At 44.1% G+C, this 18,809-nt stretch overlaps 1 protein-coding gene across 1 annotated transcript in view; it reads right to left on the reverse strand.

Moving 5' to 3' along the window:
- The window catches only part of LOC131686134 (uncharacterized), an 82,200-nt gene that overhangs the window by 52,880 nt on the left and 10,511 nt on the right, over positions 1-18,809 (reverse strand). The gene's annotated exons all lie outside the window — the stretch shown is intronic.

Consider the following 18,809-nt stretch of genomic DNA (forward strand, 5'->3'; position numbering starts at 1 on the left):
TACCGCGGCCTGCGAGGAAGGCCAAGGACAGAGGCGAAGCCTTGTGGTTAAAAACCGACAAGGACAAATACGCCGATGTCCTTAAATCGATGAAGGCGGCCGAAAGCCTCTCGGCCCTTGGGCAGGATGTGCGTAGCGTAAGACGCACCAACACGGGAGAGATGCTCCTGGTGCTGAAGCGAGGCGCACAATCAAGTGCAATATATAAGGCCTTGGCTCAAGAGGTCCTTGGCGAGGGCGCCCAAATCAGGTCGCTAGGTGCGGAATCAACTCTCCAGTGCAAGCACTTGGACGAGTTCACGACCGCAGAAGACGTCGTCGCAGCCGTCAAGGAGCAATGCGGCGTCACAATCGAGCGGGCCTCTGTGCGATTGAGGGACGGACCCTCTGGCACCCAAGTAGCCTACCTCAGGCTACTGAATGCGGATGCCAAAAAGGTAACCGAGAAAGGGAAGCTGAAGATCGGCTGGTCGGTATGCCCTATTAGTATACCCCAGCCGCCTTCAGTGGACAGGTGCTATCGGTGCCTAGAATCCGGCCATAAAGCTTATGAATGCAAAGGCTTAGACAGGAGTAAGCTATGTCGTCGATGCGGCGAGGAGGGGCATAAAGAGCGGGGGTGCACTAAGGCATATAAGTGCCTTATCTGCACCTCTAAGAAGCAAGCCCATAAACATGCTATGGGCGGACCTTCGTGTCCCTTCGGCGAGTTAAATAAGAAGAAGCCGTGAGAGTCACACAGCTAAATCTTAACCATTGTGCAGCAGCCCAACAGCTGCTGTGGCAGTCGGTCTCGGAGTCGAGGACAGATGTCGCCCTCTTATCAGACCCGTACAGCATCCCTGCCGGCAACGGCAATTGGGTGTCGGACGGGTCTGGAATGGTGGCAATCTGTACAACGGGAAGGTTCCCGGTTCAAGAGGTAATACACCCCTCCGCCGAGGGTGTGGCGATTGCCAAGATCAATGGTGTGTTCTATTGCAGCTGCTACGCCCCACCAAGGTGGCCAATAGAACAGTTCTACCAGATGATCGACAGGCTCTCGTCGGACCTCGTGGGCCGGAAACCGGTAGTAATAGCGGGAGACTTCAACGCTTGGGCAGTGGAGTGGGGCAGCCGCTGTACAAATAGCAGGGGTCAAGCGCTAATGGAAGCGTTTGCGAAACTCGATACTGTGCTAGCTAATGATGGCTCCGCTAGTACATTCCGTAGAAACGGAGTGGAGGCGTGGATTGATTTGACCTTTGCCAGCCCGAGTCTGGCTCCAGGCATGGAATGGAGGGTAGACGAAGGCTACACCCATAGTGATCATTTAGCAATCCGCTTTAAGATCAACTATGGTGTGCAGCATCCGAGGGCGGGAGATCCCTGTCAGGTACGCGGGTGGAAGTCCAATCACTTCGACAGCGAAGCTTTCACCGCGGCCCTGGGACTGGAGGCCAACACCGACAGTCTAAGCGGGGATGCGCTGGTAGCTGTTCTATCACGCGCGTGCGACGCCACTATGCCGAGAAAAACACTGCCAAGAAACGGTAGATGCCCGGTATACTGGTGGAGTGCCGAGATTGCAGCTCTACGGTCAGCCTGTCTCAGAGCTAGACGTAGGATGCAAAGAGCTCGCACCGAGGATGCAAGAGAGAACCGCCGTGAAGTGTTTCGAGCTGCGAAATTAGCCCTTAACAAGGCTATTAAAAGCAGCAAGAGAGCGTGTTTCGACAACCTGTGTGAGAGTGCCAACGCGAATCCGTGGGGTGACGCCTACCGGATTGTGATGGCCAAGACCAAAGGGGGCTCCTCACCCCCAGAACGGTCTCCGGACCGGTTGGCAACGATTATCGAAGTACTCTTCCCGTCTCGAGCCACAAGCCCCTGGCCACCTGCACTACGAGACAGTGCGGGCACGGTCGAAATGGTGGCTCCAGTGACGAACGAAGAACTACTCGCAGTGGCTAAATCCCTAGCAATGAACAAAGCTCCAGGGCCGGATGGAGTTCCGAACAACGCTCTCAAGGCAGCGATCATAGCGAACCCGAACATGTTCAGGCTAGCTATGCAGAGATGCCTTGACGAGTGCCGTTTCCCCGATAGATGGAAAAGGCAGAAACTGGTGCTGTTGCCGAAGCCCGGGAAGCCGCCAGGCGACCCATCGGCGTACAGACCAATCTGTCTGATAGACACGACTGGCAAACTGCTTGAGAGGATCATCCTCAACAGGCTCACCCCGTACGCGGAAGGTACGGACGGTCTGTCAAGCAACCAGTTTGGCTTTCGGAAGGGTAAGTCCACAGTGGACGCTCTCAACTCAGTGATAAATACTGCCGAGATAGCGATCCAACGAAAAAGGCGAGGTATTCGATACTGTGCGTTAGTGACACTTGACGTGAAGAACGCATTCAACAGCGCAAGCTGGGATGCCATCGCGCTCTCGTTACACCGGCTTAGCCTACCGGTGGGTCTGTACCGGATCCTGGAAAGCTACTTCCAAAACCGCGTACTGCTATACGAGACCGATGCCGGTCAGAAAAGGGTTCCGATTACCGCCGGAGTCCCGCAGGGCTCGATCCTAGGCCCGGTGCTATGGAACCTCATGTATGACGGGGTTCTGAGACTGAAGTTCCCTCCTGGGGTCAAGATCGTCGGCTTTGCCGACGACGTAACCTTGGAGGTCTACGGGGAGTCAATTCCTGAGGTAGAACTAACCGCAGAACACGCGATTAGCACGGTGGAGGAATGGATGAGCGCGAGAGGCCTGGAGCTCGCTCATCATAAGACGGAGGTAGTTATCGTCAACAACCGCAAGTCGGCACAACATGCAGTTATCCATGTGGGAGAAGTCGCGATCACTTCACAGCGAAGTCTGAAGTCTCTCGGAGTCATTATAGATGACAAGCTGACCTTCGGCAGCCATGTCGACTATACGTGCAAGAGAGCGTCGACTGCTGTTGCGGCACTATCGAGAATGATGTCCAACAGCTCAAAGGTGTGCGCCAGTAGACGTAGGTTACTGGCAGGCGTTGCCGTATCTATCCTCAGGTACGGCGGCCCGTCATGGTCAAGAGCACTGAGGGTAACCAGTTACCTACAGAAACTGGAGAGCACCTACCACGTGATGTGCCTCAGAGTGATATCTGCCTACCGCACGGTATCACACGATGCATCCTGCGTGATAGCGAGCATGATGCCAGTCGGGCTGGTCATTCGGGAAGATGAGGAGTGCTTTGAGCTACGTGGAAATAGGGGAGCCCGCGAGCGCACCAGGGTGACCTCGGTCGCCAGATGGCAGCGTGAGTGGGACAACTCCTCGAAAGGTAGGTGGACCCACCGGCTGATACCTAGCATATCGAGCTGGGTGGGAAGACCCCATGGGGAAGTTCACTTCCACCTGACACAATTCCTGTCAGGCCATGGCTGTTTCCGTCAGTACCTCCACAGGTTCGGACACGCGGAGGTCCCAGTCTGCCCGGACTGCCCAGGTGTAGATGAAACTGCCGAACACATACTGTTCGTATGTCATCGGTTCGACGTCGAAAGAAGAGCAATGCTTGACGTCTGTGGCTGGGACACAACCCCGGATACCCTTATTCAGCGGATGTGTCAAACGGTGGAGAAGTGGAACGCAGTCTCGGCTGATACCATCCAGATTGCCAGTAGGCTACAGGTAATCTGGCGAACCGAGCAACAGACGGCGGGCACGGCTAACTAGTGATTGGTTAGTTGGAGCGAAAAAGGCCAAGCGCAAAATAAGAGAGTGAATGGTCTGTTCATGCCGAGGTAGGTTGGCGCAGCGAATGGCAACCGCGTAAGGGGTAAACCCAGCCACCCCGAAGCAAGACAGAAGAGTGAGTGTATAGGCGTATAAGTGGACTGCCTCATGCCAAGACGGGAGGGTCGTAGCGTAGTATGTTGGAACTAAGCTATCGATGCCTCATGGCGTGGCAGAGGAGTGAAAGGGTGAGCATCCAAGTCAGTCTCACACTGCATGTTAAGGGTGAGCATAAAAGTCAGCCTCACAGGTTGGTAGCAAGCAAGGAATGAAAAAGGTGAGCACAAAAGTCAGCCTCGCATGGTATGTCAGAAGTGGGGCCTAAGAAAAATGTCCCACATGGGATGCCAGAGGGAGTGACAAAGGTACAATAGAGTGGCACGATTGAGAGTGAATCAGGTGATAGGGTGAGCACCCAAGTCAGCCTCACATGGATGGGTAGGGCGAGCACAAAAGTAAGCCTAGCAAGGAATGAGTAAGGTGAGCACACAAGTCAGCCTCGCATGGAACGTAAAAGGTGAGCACAAAAGTCAGCCTCATGTGGGAGTGTTTGAGAGAGAATCAAAGTGTGATTGAGAGAGCACCCAAGTAAGCCTCATACAGGATGTATGATCGCGTGAGTGAGAGTGAATGAGTACATTTAGTACAGCCATCCCCCCAGAAGTAATACCGAGAGGTAGTTCCTGGGAGGAATGATGGCGGAGCCCAATGGAGTTTAGTCGGTATTAATCGCTGGTCACCATTCGAGTCCGACACGCCCCCAGTGCACCCCGTGTGGTAGATTGGACCCTACCGTTAGCACGTGTACTGGGCTAGGACATAAAGGTCTTCTCCATTGTAAAAAAAAAAAAAAAAAAACGCGAAGCATTCGTATGAGTATAATGCCATGAAAAGGTTTCGCGCGTCTCGAGCCGAGAGCGTCCCATGGCGGCCAGGACCCCTCTTCGAACAATGGCCTGTAGAAACTTTTTTGGTGCGCGGATCGACAAACACGTTTAACACAATATAGTAGACACTTATACTTTTCAAGAAATGCAAAGAAAAAAATCAAATTTCTGGAAAATTTGAATGAAAAGTATTATTCTCCTCATATATTTTAGTAAGTTATTGAAGCTTGTTTTGCGCAATGCCAAGGGCATCAATTATCGCAAAAGAACGTGTTTGAGCGCCCCTTGAACTAGCAATCCTAGAGTTCCATGTTTGAACCGATCGCGCATCAGTTTGTTAGGGCAAATGATGAGGTTACCATGTGAAGTAAACATTTCCGGCAAATCGAAAAAAAGCAACACCCTACTCTCCCGAACGAAATTGGGGTGTATCCGAATTAGATAGCGGCGGCTTCATTGCAGCGAACTATAAACAACTTCTTTCCAGCATTGGGGCCGCCATAGAAATGCCATACAGAATGACATAAATCAGAACACACGATATGTAAGGAAGGACGATATGATTAGTCCATCCATCCATCCATCCATCCATGTACGATGGCAGTTGATATGTATGGTGCATGTGACGGGCAAATTAAACGAAAATCCGTCGTCCATCCATTCGCTGTCCCACATGTCCTCCGGCTGTCGTCGACTGTCGTTTCTGTGGTGGTTGAAACGAGATACCGATGATAGGTCAATTTCATGATTAGTAAAGTCCATAAAAATGAGCAAACAAATAAACCCACTAATAAGAGCTGCACACACAGCACACAGCAGAAAGGCATCGATATGTATGCAGTGGTGGATAGTGAAGTCCGACATGGGATAATAATGAATTCGACGGTTTTCCCTGCTGGTACATAGGCCAGCAGTCGGTTTCACTATAGGCGCGGTATCTTGTGGATTGTAGCGGGGGACGATGGACAGTCACTCGGAAAACTTACAAATTCGATTTTCGTTTTCATTTTCATCATTATTTATTCATAATGCGATCAAGCACGCTGACTGGCAAGGCAGCAGCAACAACGAGGAGCAATGATATTGCATTACACTCCTGAGACGGGTTTAGTGCACACACAGCACGACACGGTCAACATCGTCATGGGGATATGGGCGGCTCCAGGAGTATGTATGTATGTACTGCACAGTAGCACAGGAAAGTAGTCGCATGTCGATAATAAGATGACGTTGATATGTGTAATAATGCTAATGAATGACAATGCGCTTACTGAGTGACAGTTGCATGAACTTGGTCTGGACTATGGTTAAAATTTAATTTGAGCTTTCGTTTGGATGGAATTGTCGGCATGATCGCTGGTAATTTTACTTTTGGAAGGAGAATGTGTTGAGTAAAAGTAGGCTGGGGATGAATGAAATTTGATTAGCAGAGAATCTTGTTTATATGTCGAAATATGTAAAAAAGTAATAAACTTTCTATTTATTGTAGCGGGGTTGTACGGTAGAAGATCAAAGATTCGCTCCAAACATGCGATGCGACCTTCAAAGCAGATTTTGATACCTAGTCGGTTTAAAACCATCTAGCGCCACAAACGAATCAGATTTCTCTCCTGCTATATCTTGATTTTGACCAATCCAGAGTAATACGAATCAGCCTCATCAGTTTTGTCGAAAAGCCATACCAAAGAATTATCTGCCATATTTCCTTTCGTTTCACTGAATCATACGCCGCATTTAAATCCAATAAACAGATGGTGAGTCCGCAAGGTGTATCCCTGGAATTTGTCCAGGATTTTTCGTTAGATAAACATTCCATTCGTCGTTGATTGTCTTTCCCGAAATCCTGTTTGGGATCCGCCTTCAAACGATTCAGACAGCAGGCGCAGTCTGCTAAGCAGAACACGGTAGAGCATCTTGTATGCGGCTTGAGGGATAGGGCTTATGAGACCATCCAACCAATCCAAAGGAAATTCTTCTTCAACTCTGATTATTCCGATCGTACAGCTTCGTGCAGCCGGCCACTCCAATTTTTTAAAAGTTCGGCCGCGATTTCATCCTTCCCACCGACCTTACAGTTTCCAATTCTTGTAAAGCCTTTCGTGCTTCGTTTAGCGTGGGTGGATTCACATCTTGTCCTTAATCTCCAAGCCTCATTTTCTTTATGCCTTCTCTGTTCTTTTATCCGTCCAATAAGAACTCAAAGTGTTTCACGTGGCAGACGATGTTGATCGACTTTTGTGATTTCGCGCTTATGTAATATTTTCCCACCATTAGGTGTTATCGTGCGGTAGCTTTACATCCGATCAAATACATATATCATAACTTTCAAAAATATATATTTCTATACACTGCTGGAAAAGAAATTCAACTATTTTTCGGGTAACATCAGCTTGTTAAGGACAATACTCCCGCGGCTGGTTATTTGGAGTTCATTATACCATTGTGTAGAATGTATAGGTTACTCTCGGTAGCCAGCTGCCCAGAGTTTAAAAACGCAAAAATAAAACGAAACCTTTTTTCTAGTGACCGAATACCATTAGACTAACTAAAGAACTAGATAACAAAATATGCTTTCCAGACCGCATTGCATGCTTAAAACGAATTCCGGGCCTTCTGATCATCATCATCGTAGCCGAACAATCCGAGTATTCCAAATCATGACCGATTTTGTATATCCCGGCCACTCGATCTTGGGCCGCCATTTACCATTCTCCTTGACCGCTCAGCCCTGATGAGAAGGAGGATCAACCTGGGAAATTGCCCCGGGATTCGGATAGTATTTGGGGGTTCGCACTTTTGCCTGAAAGTAAAACAGAAAGGAATTAAGTTGAGCAAAAATACCGGTAGTCACAGAAGAGTGCTGATGTTGTGTTCCATGATTTTCTTCACAATGATGCTTCCAGCGTCGGTTATACTTCCGAACGTTATCAATACCACTTTATGTCCATGGTATAGTGACATCTGTGAAGATAAGCTCCGCTTTCACCTTTAGTAACACCTAGCGCACTTTTAGTCTAATACGATTTTGTACACAGTCAGTCGTAATGGTAATTCTTGCTAATTCTGTGGTCTTTTCATTTCACTGCGGAACCTGGAAAACGATGCTGTACAATTTGTGCAGAGGATGAGCAACAAAGGGGTAGCAATTGATTGCTTGCTTTAGTGCAGTGGTTTTCAACCTAAGGTGAATTCACCTCCAGCGGTAAATTAGGTTATTGTAGGGGATGAATTATGCGGGACAAATTTTAACTTGTTATTCTAACATTCTCGTTTGATATCTGTGTTAATATATTGTTTCAGTGTGTCAAGAATTAAAATGCTTACTGAGAGTGCCCAGGAACAGGTTTCTGATTGTAAAATTATGGTTTTCATCCGATCGAAAACCATTTTTTTCTGTCAATGGTAATGATGGTAAACAATTCTCAGAAAATTGTACATCATGGGGATTAATATTCGGAAAGAGGTATATGGTACGAAAAAGGTTGAAAACCACTGCTTTAGTGATAGCTACAATAGAGTAATTTTTAGTTCTGGTCTGTGCGAGATTAGAAGGTAGACTGAAGCTTATCAACTCACCAATAAAAGTATACTATTGAATATTTTATTTCATTCTGGTGTTTTGAGTTGTTTTTTGTGATAAAAATATTGCAGTAACGGTATTTTACCAGTACTACCGGTACTGAGTGCTTCAGTACCGTAGAATCGGTTCTCGCCAAAAAAGGTCGGTACTAGAAACTCTACCCACTAGATTTTATTCTCAGGAAATACATTTCTCTAAGTAGACGAACTTTATTGTGTTTTACAGGTCATGTAGTTGAACTTCTATTGCACCATCTTCGATACAGATGGAAATCTCGTAATTAACGTTTTCTTTCGTTATCGTTTCTACGATTCTTTGCAACAACAAACTTTGTTGTAATTTAACTATTAGACAACATTATGAGCATACCAATGGTCACACTTTATCTATCAACATCAGCACACGCTCAACCTCGCTAATGGTAAATCGATCACTACTGTGTTAATATTCCACAGACTTTTGTTCCTTGAATTCGATCATTTGTATAGAATCACTACATACTAGCATAATAGGACTCTGATCAACAGATTCAGTCTAGTTTAATTTGAACAGTGTTCAATTTAATCAAAATTCAAATAAGTAGGGTTAGAAGGGCCCTTCAGTAATACCACCCTAGGGGCACAACGCGGCTCGCGACGACCCCACCGCACGCGCATTTCCCTCGATGCAATTCGTCCAGGTTCTCTGTTAAGCGTAACTCTAACTGGTCTTTCTTTCGTCATTCGCGCTACATGTCGAGCTTTAACAGACTTCCGTTGACAGAAAGTTTATATGCTTGGTACAGCTCGTGGTGCATGAATCAAAACCATTCTCCATTTTATGCTGTGCCGCTGATAATTGAAATATTGAACGCAGAAATCTTCTCTCTCACACACACCGAGCACTCGAAAGTCTACTTCCCATGGTAATGGGACTATCGCTGACTACACAAGCCATAGAAAGTCCTATTCGCAGCATCAGCACGCCTCGCGGCTAATATCGTTGTCACATGCATGATTATTTCAAACATAATACTTTTAAAATTGAAAAAAAACTAGTTGTTTTCGTACTCTATCATTACGATTTTCTTAATCTGCATATAGTTTAACAGGCTGTCGTCACAAATAAACAAACGGATACAAATTATCAATAACAAAGGGGCGAGTACGATTCACAGTAATACACAATCATTTCACACGTTATCACATGTGTGGCACATTGATGCACACTTGTAAACTAGAAAACAGTCAACAAAGTGTAACTAAATGATCACAGCAACCAGTGTTTCTGTTTTGCTGAACACCATGGCACATCGTGTCACATTGCGGCACAACGCGGCACAGGCTATCACGCTGTTTGTTTGCAAGCACAACTTGATTTGTGCTAAGCGACTAACCCCTTGATAAATAACGTTGATTTATGAAGCACTCAGTAGGCCTTGAAAACTGTTAAACGTGGACAATAATAGCAAACGTTCAACTTTCTAATTTTATGGTTTATTGTGATACAAAACTTTTTTTGTGGAATGCTTTTAGAATTTCGGCGATCTATCCCTGAGACGCCATCTTTGTTGTTAACAAGTTAGTTTATGAGTGAATGAATGCGAGCGTTTGAAAATTAAGTGTACTGGTGGGGTAAGGAGGACAGTGTTGATCGATTGATTCATGATTAGGAATACATTGCTATACAAATCTAACTGACAAACGTGTTCTACTTGCTGATGTCAGACGTACAGTAGACTTCCGATTATCCGTTAATGCTAAACACGGCAAAGGCACACGATTTCGCGGCAGGGCCTGCACTAGGCACGTAGCTAGAGCGGGAGCTAGGGGACTAAAGTCCCCCGAAATGTTTTGTTTGAAAATAAATTTCAAAAACATTATTATCAGCGACTTTAGCTTGTAGCTCAGTTGGGTTTGAGATAAAGTTAGAAGATTGCTGTTTCCAACAACCAAAATTAATGGTCACGAAATTCAGTGTGGTTTATGCTTCTGTCCCAGCCGGTGTGAAGCGAACGACAAATAAAGTTACTTTTATATTGTGTTCCTTATCGGAAGAACAAAGGAAACTTCAACTATTCTATGCCCTAGTAATCTGTCGAGATGAGTGAGTCGCAGAAGCAAGAAGTGGAGCACCGACCAAATACTGTGATCAGTGGTGATTCGTATACGACCGAGTATTTGTGATGAGGAATATTTTCTGAAGGTGAAAATGGAGGTTATACTTACGATAGCCACTTTTATTGAGTTCTATCACCTCATAGCGTTCAACAAATTGGATCAGCCGAAATCATTGATTTTGAATGAGTTAAAGCCATTAAATTTTAATGGTTGTGTGTGACAATGCTGTAATTAAGATCTTCATATAAATGGACGGCGAGAGAATCAATGTTCGGTTACAAGATCGGATACCGCTTACTTGCAGATATATATCACATATGGGAGAAATGCAGTACAAAACATAATGCGATAGTACAATTGCACATAGTGCACATATCAAAGGCAAACTAGTACGTTCCAGTTCTGTGAAAAAACGTCACATTACGATTTATTTACCGCTGAACACAAACAATTACCAAATATGTGGCACATGTTCAGGTAATATGGACAACGGCAAAAGCTGCGTCAATATCTCAAAATCTACAGCCAGCACAATCATTGAGGAAATTCACAATCATAAAGGCAACAAGCAAGCATGTTTGCGAACATAAAGGCAGCAACCACGATTATGACACGGAAGTGTTCAATAGCGATATATATATATATATATATATATATATATATATATATATATATATATATATATATATATATATATATATATATATATATATATATATATATATATATATATATATATATATATATATATATATATATATATATATATATATATATATATATATATATATATATATATATATATATATATATATATATATATATATATATATATATATATATATATATATATGAACGACCCCCTATACGCAGTTGGTGAGGAAAAAATATTTAACTACTTCGTAAACGTGCAATGGTTAAGAACTTCCGTGAGATCTGTTGGACAACCAGTAAAACTCATTTTATTATTTTTATTGTTGGAAATAGATATGACTAGATAACAGAACCACTGTTTCGATTGACTAAAGCATTGAACCGGGTTCACTTATGAATTATTTTAAAAAATAGTAGAAGAAGTTTAATGGACGACTGAGTACTAAAACTCTCCAAAAGTGAACGCATCATCGCAAGTGATTGTCCCGTTTAACAAAACTCAGATGTTATACTCGACATTGGCAACTCTATTTTAAATTTAAATGACAGGTTTTTGAATTGTACCCAATTTGAATTACTGTATTAGGCCTGTGCACTCTGTATTCTTAGTATAAATACTAGACATCACATTCAAGCGTACTAGGTAAAAAAATATTTCAATTTACTGAGAACGATATAGCTGAGGCGACAGTTTTTGCTTTCGCGTCATTTTAACGCATCATCACTTTCATTGACACTTGCTTTCACTTTCATGCGAGGAATTCGTTCCGTTCATGCGAGTTCGCAACACTGTTGCGACTAAAATGTTGTGACTGGTTGAAGCTATTGGTCCATTAATTTCGATTTTATGTCTTCAGTATATAGCAGTCTCACGATCTGTCTTTTATTCATTTTGGACTAAAATAAGAGATGATCAGAAATCACGGAGAAGGAAAAAAGAATCATCTAATCTAAGAAGCCACAAGAGCACCTATTCTATCTTTTCTATGCACCTAGAACGAGTGCTTTCGGAATTTCGCTCTGATCCTCTGAATTCGATTTGAATAAAACGGCATTTGCGAAAACACATTACGTCTTCGTTATCCGCACAACATTCAACGTTAGGTGGAACAACGTTGATTGAAATTGTTTCCTAAATTTTGGTAAAACAAACCTGTAATCAGAAAGCATTACAGCTCTCTTCAAGAAGTCATGCATCTCTTCCAATCTTGATGATGATTGTAAAAAAACTTGAGCTAATTAAAAACAAACCAATTACTGAGCAGATTGTTTGAATTGACTTAGAAAGTGTAACTGTAAGCATCTTCGCATCACGAAAACTTCCGCTGACAAAAATTTTTGCAAAAGATTCACAGAAATCGGATAAATTAAAATAATTTTAAAAAAATCTGAAAGAAAGTCTCTTCGGCACAGAAGAACCAAGTGCGATGTGTTTTCTTTGATTTGTCGGAAGCAAGTGTGATGCTAAAATTATTTAGCTCACCCATATTTATAGTTTCGAGTAATTCTAGTGATGTCATCAATGTTACATTCAGTGCTTCGAAATTTCAAAACCAGTCAACTATTTCTGCTTATCGAAACTGACGTTCAGATTCAATGCCTCGGTCATTCATTAACTTTCCAACTGACTGAAATTTCATGCAGAATCGAATGTTTTAGTGCAGAGGAAATATAAATTCCTTCATCAACCAAAGCATTCATTTGTTATTATGTGGACAGTACAAACATTAGTGAGCTGCGTAATCTATGTCTAGTGCATTTTTGCACAATAATCCCTCTCAGAGCTAGTATAGAAACAAAATTCAGTTTGCTTCTGAAACCGAACATATGCGAAACCGAATGCGCTATGTCGGGAGAATGAATGACGAGGGAAACGAACCAAACATTTCATTCATCGCGGCGGGTAGGAATTGAATTTCGGTTCAATTTTTTTTAAGCTTTTTTGGTTACATTTAACAAAATTTACGTAAATTGTAAGATAACAGTAGTCAGGGGATTTCCTTTCGATTAGTGAACAGTCCTATAGCAGATAAAATTACAGCTAGTTTAGTAAATTAATTCATTGAAACATCTCTTTTGTATTGTCCAAAAATCCATGAATTCCGAAATGAAACCTGTAAGCTTCGTGTGCTCAAATATAATATTTGCTTAATCTAGGTAAATACAGCTATAGTTCTTATTTATGCTTTATAGAGAAATCAGTAGTATTTTTGTACACCCTTTACATGTCAACAAATAAAATTACTGGTCTGTCTTTTGTCATAGTTTCAAGAATCTAGTAGAAGAATTGCCTAGAAAAATAAGCCTGTCTAATGATATAAAAAGTAGCAATTTCATAAAAGAATAGGATCTGTGAAAAATCTGGATACTTAAATAGATAAATAATTAGTTGTTCTCACTTATCTGAAAATATTCTTTAATGTATCATCATTTAAATTGAAAATTATTATAAATTTGAGCTGAATAGGAGTTGAACCGTTTCTGCGCATCTACAAATCGCCTGCCTAATCAGAAGATTTGGAGCGAATTTCGATTTTAAATCGATTTTAAATAATTGAGTCTTAATGAACTATACTAAAAAGAAATGACCTGAAGTGGCATGCGCGGAACTAATGACGAAGTCGAAGATGTCGTTATAATCGTTGAAGCGACGGGTCATTTCTAATATCGGTTGTTGACAGCGTAGTTAGTGTTGTGCATTTCAGAATGCAGCAGTGTTCGAGAACAAAGGACACGGATTGGTGCGTAGAGGTTAATTTGTGATAGAAGATCGGGAACATCATATTCAGCCATGAGAAGCTTATACACGAAGGTAGTTTACGACGCAGATCTACGATCTTCTAAAGTGTGTAGTCCTAATCAAGGAGTTTTTATTCTCAGGTGATACAATCCTCAAAAACGCCGATCAGCCATGTTGGTTTTAGAAACGACAGCTAACAACATTGTTTACAATTTCTCTCCATATGTTTGCTTAGATTTCAGGCGGTTTCTTCCCCGCAGTATACTCCACGCTTACCTCACTCCTCACCTAGTTACTGCCAAAGACGAATCACCTTATAACTCAAAGCACCTTGGTCCTAATAATCGACAACGATCTTCGTTTGGTTCAGGTTCAGCGGATCGTTCCAAGGCAATTGACGTAACGCATATCGTATGAATCTGCGCTGAACAGCCTCACTTCGTTGGCTTCAAGTTGTATGATGGGGGCACCCACCAGACCACGTTTGCAAATTCCAACGGTGAAAATGGTAGCTTATAAATACGTGGATACTCAGTCGCTAACTCGTCAGCGTTGAGATTTTTCACGAACTGTGCTGATGCTGGCGAGCAGGTGGAACCGAATGTTGCGACGTCCATCACGTACACTTGGGGGTGGTCTGATGGGCGTTCTCGGAACAGAAATCGCTGAGACTGGCAATCGGGAGCTCGTATTTTAATCTGATGGAACATCTGCATGATGTCTCCACACACTGCAACGGGATATTGACGGAACTGATAGAGAACTCTTGGAAGAGGAGTCAGGAGGTCTGGTCCTTTAAGTAATTTTGAATTGAAGGACACATCACCCACTTTGGCTGCTGCGTCCCAGATTAATCGTAGCTTCTCTGGCTTTCGAGGGTAGTAACGAAACCCAGGGGAAGGTACCATACACGTCCGGATTCAACGGATGTCAGTTCTTCCAGATTTGCTTTATGAGCATAGCCCTTGCGCTCGTATTCATAGATTTGCTCACGAACTCGCTTCTCTAGTGACGGATCCTTTTGGAGTTTTCGTTCCAGCCCCTCTAGTCGCCGCAAGGCCAGTGGGTAGCTGTCTGGGAAATTCGGATTGTTTGTTCTCCAAAGCAACCCGGTTTCGTAACCAGATCCGGACGATAGGCGCCTCGTTGTATCCACTAGCAGCTGCCTGGCACGCTTGTCATCGTCGGACTCAGGGACCTCGCACAAATGGGAAATACCAGTTTTATCTAAAGTGAAGAAATCGCGGAGTTGCTCGTTCAATTCCCGATCCGGTCAGACACTGCTCCAACATGAAAATTTACCACTGCCGTTTGCGACGGTTGGTTAGGTATGCATCCATAAATACTCCATCCCAGCCGGCATTTTGCACCGATTGGGTCGCTAGGTCCTCCTTCTCGCAACTTCAGGAACGCATAGCCTCAAGTTGTCTAGACCTATCAGTAGCTTGGGCTGAACCAGATCATAGTCCTGCAACGGAAGACCACGTAGATGGGGAAAGTTTTTGGCCAAATTTCCATATTTTAATGATTGGGAAGGTAGAACCAGGCGGCTAACTGTACGAGTGCCAACGAGCTTGTATTGAGCGCCACATCCCTTACCGGAGATATCAACCTGCACACGTTGTGACTTCGGCTCGACCCGCTTTACATTTCCGGTCCACTGAAGTGTGAGTGGTTCCGTATGATCTTCGACCCCCAGCTGCTTTGCAACAGATTTTTCTAATAGAGTGTACGAAGAGCCTTCATCGATGAATGCGAAAGTGGTTAGTCGATTGCTGTCGCTAGATAGAACGACAGGCACGATGCGAAAGAGTGGCCATTTAGGGTCACCAGAAAACACGTGACTAGCTGATACGCCTACGTTTTCGGTGGGAGGGGATGAGCAATGTAGGAGAGTGTGGTGTTTCTGGCGACACCCCTCAATTCCACACCCGTTCCATGATCTACATGGCCATTTTCCATGACTATTGAGGCAGGTTCTGCAAAACCCTTTTTGCTGGACCAGTTTCCATCGCTCGTCCAAACTTGCGCCTTTAAACTGGTGACAGTCCGCCACTCGATGACCAACACGGCCACATGCCCCGCACGGCTTTCCAGATTTGAAGTTATTAGAAGCACTACCAGTTGCGACTGCGGAAGTTCGCTCATTGGAGTGAGTATGAGTGACACCGGTTTCTCTTGGCTTCCGTTTTTCGTGTCTAAGAGCACTCCCTAGTCCAGGAATCTCGAAGGAAACCTCACTCGCAGCGGTGACCAGACCGGACATGAATTCCCCGAACGTTTCAAGGTTAGCTGGTTGGCTTTTATTTTTGTAGATGGCCCAATCCAATCGCATCGAGCCTGGTAACTTCTCTACGAAATCCTGTATTAGCGTCGGGTTTGAAAGGTGGTTTTGCTGGCCAGCTGCTTTAAGATGATCCACTAAGTTCTGAACCGAGGCCAAAACTGATAAGCGTTTCCAACCGGTCGTGCCTTGGGGCCGGTACGTACTGAATTTTGCTCATCAGCGATCGAATTATTAGCTCCGGTCTTCCGTAGAGCGTCCGCAGGGTCTTGATAACGTGCGGCACACTGGCGGGCAGAAGTAAACGGCTACGTACCGATTCAAGGGCATGTCCCTTCAGGCATCGTTGGAGGCGGACTAGATTCTCTGCATCCGAGTATCCGCAGGTGACAGTCGACTGCTCGAAGTTGGATATAAATATTGGCCACTCTTCTGGGTTCCCGTTAAAAGTTGGTAAGTCCCTTCCCAAAATGTGCCGTGCGGCAATCTGCTCTTGTGTTAGCGTTTGGTTCGGCAAAGGAGAGTGTACGCGAGAAACTGGTACGTTCTGCAGCTTCTGAACGGGTTGCGATGGGCGTGGTGCGGGAGAATGAGGTAGTTCGAGGGGATGTGAGTGCTTTGAGAGTGCTGATATATGACTAGCTGAATAATCGTCTGCTGGGTCTTCAGGAACATCTTCGCCATCTGGATCGACGGATTGATCATCGTCGCCGTTGTTATCTTGATTTCCCTCCGATCCTCCAGTATTTGCCGAGGAATTCAGCCAGTTTTTCACTTTGTTTCCCATATCCGAAATCGAACTACCTCTGCTGCTCGTTTGTGCCTGCTGTCGGATGATTTCTTGCCGCTTTTCGAAAGACTCCTTCCTAATTTGTTGCTGCATCCTTTTTAGTGCCAACTCCTCCTTCAGTTTGCGCTCACGTAGGTCCCGTTCCTCTTGGGCGAGCTTTCGTTTTTCATACAACTGGCGCTCTTCTTCCTTTAGCTGCCGCTGCTTGATCTCGTTCTGTTCCAAGACCTCATATTCCTTGAGCCGAAGTTCTTCTTCGACGAGTTTTAGTTTTTCTTCTAACAGTACCACACGGACACTTGCAGTAGTGCTCTTCGGCGGGTCGGGATTCTTCTTTCCTCTTCTTGAGCCCGCTTCTGACGTCGTTTTTGACCCCCTTGAATGGACGTGTTTCCCCCGAAGGAATCTTGAGGAGCTGCTCAATGAACGGTTCCTGCTTGGCCTCACACAGCTTGCAGGTGTATGTGATACTGCGCTGCTCCCAGAGTTTGCAGATGCTGCACTGGACCATCTCTGCCTCGGCGGAGTCCGGACGGTCGCAGGACTGGCAGTTCCTTGCTGTGTGTGATGGTGGGGAGTCTTCCATTCTCGTTTCCACTTGCCCGATCAAATTTCTTAAAGAAATGTGGGGATAGGTTGCACCAACTCTCAACAGCAAACTCAATTTTTTGTATAATCAGCTTTAAGCTATAATTAGAGTTTATTAATAATGATTGCATGTGACATATAGTATAAAGTATGCTTACAAATTTGGTGACCGTAAGAATCCAGTGGAAGTAATAGGTCGTTACTGTCCCACACGTGTGGATTGGATCTGGAGATTTTATTAATAAATTGTGATGAAGAACTAAACCGATACAACCTAGATTAATATTAGTATAAGTTTTTTTCTCTCTGACAAATTATACTTCACCATGTGGTAGTCCTTCTTCGAATGACTGTACAGATTTTTCACCCATACGTTGTCTTAACTGACGTTCTCGTACGTCAGTGCTACCATCCGGTGCTGGGCCGCGTCGAGCAGCATGACTGCGATCGGCAGCGTTGCCGATACGAGGGGTTCTGTCGGCACAATAATAAAAACCAAATTCGAAAGCAAAAATTCGTCGATGTACTATACCATTTCTTGTATCAGACAACATATTATCTATTGCCTTAGTTTTGGAACTGTTTTCACTCAGAAACTTTCAAAACTACAGTCAGTTTCAAGTGACCATAATTAACACATTCCACTCGAATAGATTAAAAACTAAATATGCTATTTCTGCAAAAGATAAATTTGTACAGAATACGGATGATCCATTTACATTCTTACCATTTCATCATGAAAGCATTAGTACTAATCCAATTTATTTCAAGTAGTCAATAGAAATCGGTTGCACAAAACGTTCCCTATTTGAACTCCTGCTCCTGAGAACCTCACTTCCAAGAGAATGTTTGAGCAATCAAAAGAATTTCTCGAACGTAAAGTTATTTACCCAAAAGCTATCCAAACTATTTCTGCCATATTCATTTTTCTATATTATCATCCATTCCATCCATCTATTCACTCATCTCTGTATCGATTTTCCGAGGCAGTCTTCCTACAGCAAACCACCGGTGCCATTATTCGTCTATGCCCTGTGTTAGAGAGTTTGCAAAGGGACACAGGGAAAAGATTTTATTCTTGCAATCAATTTTACGATTCCTGAAAACAACCATTCGGGATAAAGACCTTTGCCGGATTTGAAAGCGTATGCACCGAAGGAAACTATTCCGCAAATCTGACGAAGGCATTTTCCCTGGCCAAAGCAATCTGGGGCCGGAATTTTCCTCCGGCTTCAAGGTGTTTCGAAATGCTTAGAAGCAAGATACAGCATCCAGCGAGAGTGTTAGACAAGAACACGTACACGTAAGACACCGTAGCATAAAGATTATGTGTACATTCATTTATTCTCTCTTTCTGCTGCTGCTGATGCTGCCTGGGAAGCAGAAGTCCTTACCCGACCTGGTTCGCTCATGCGATGCCATTT

The sequence above is a fragment of the Topomyia yanbarensis genome, chromosome 2 (genome assembly GCF_030247195.1).
Source record: "Topomyia yanbarensis strain Yona2022 chromosome 2, ASM3024719v1, whole genome shotgun sequence".
Lineage (NCBI taxonomy): Eukaryota > Metazoa > Arthropoda > Insecta > Diptera > Culicidae > Topomyia > Topomyia yanbarensis.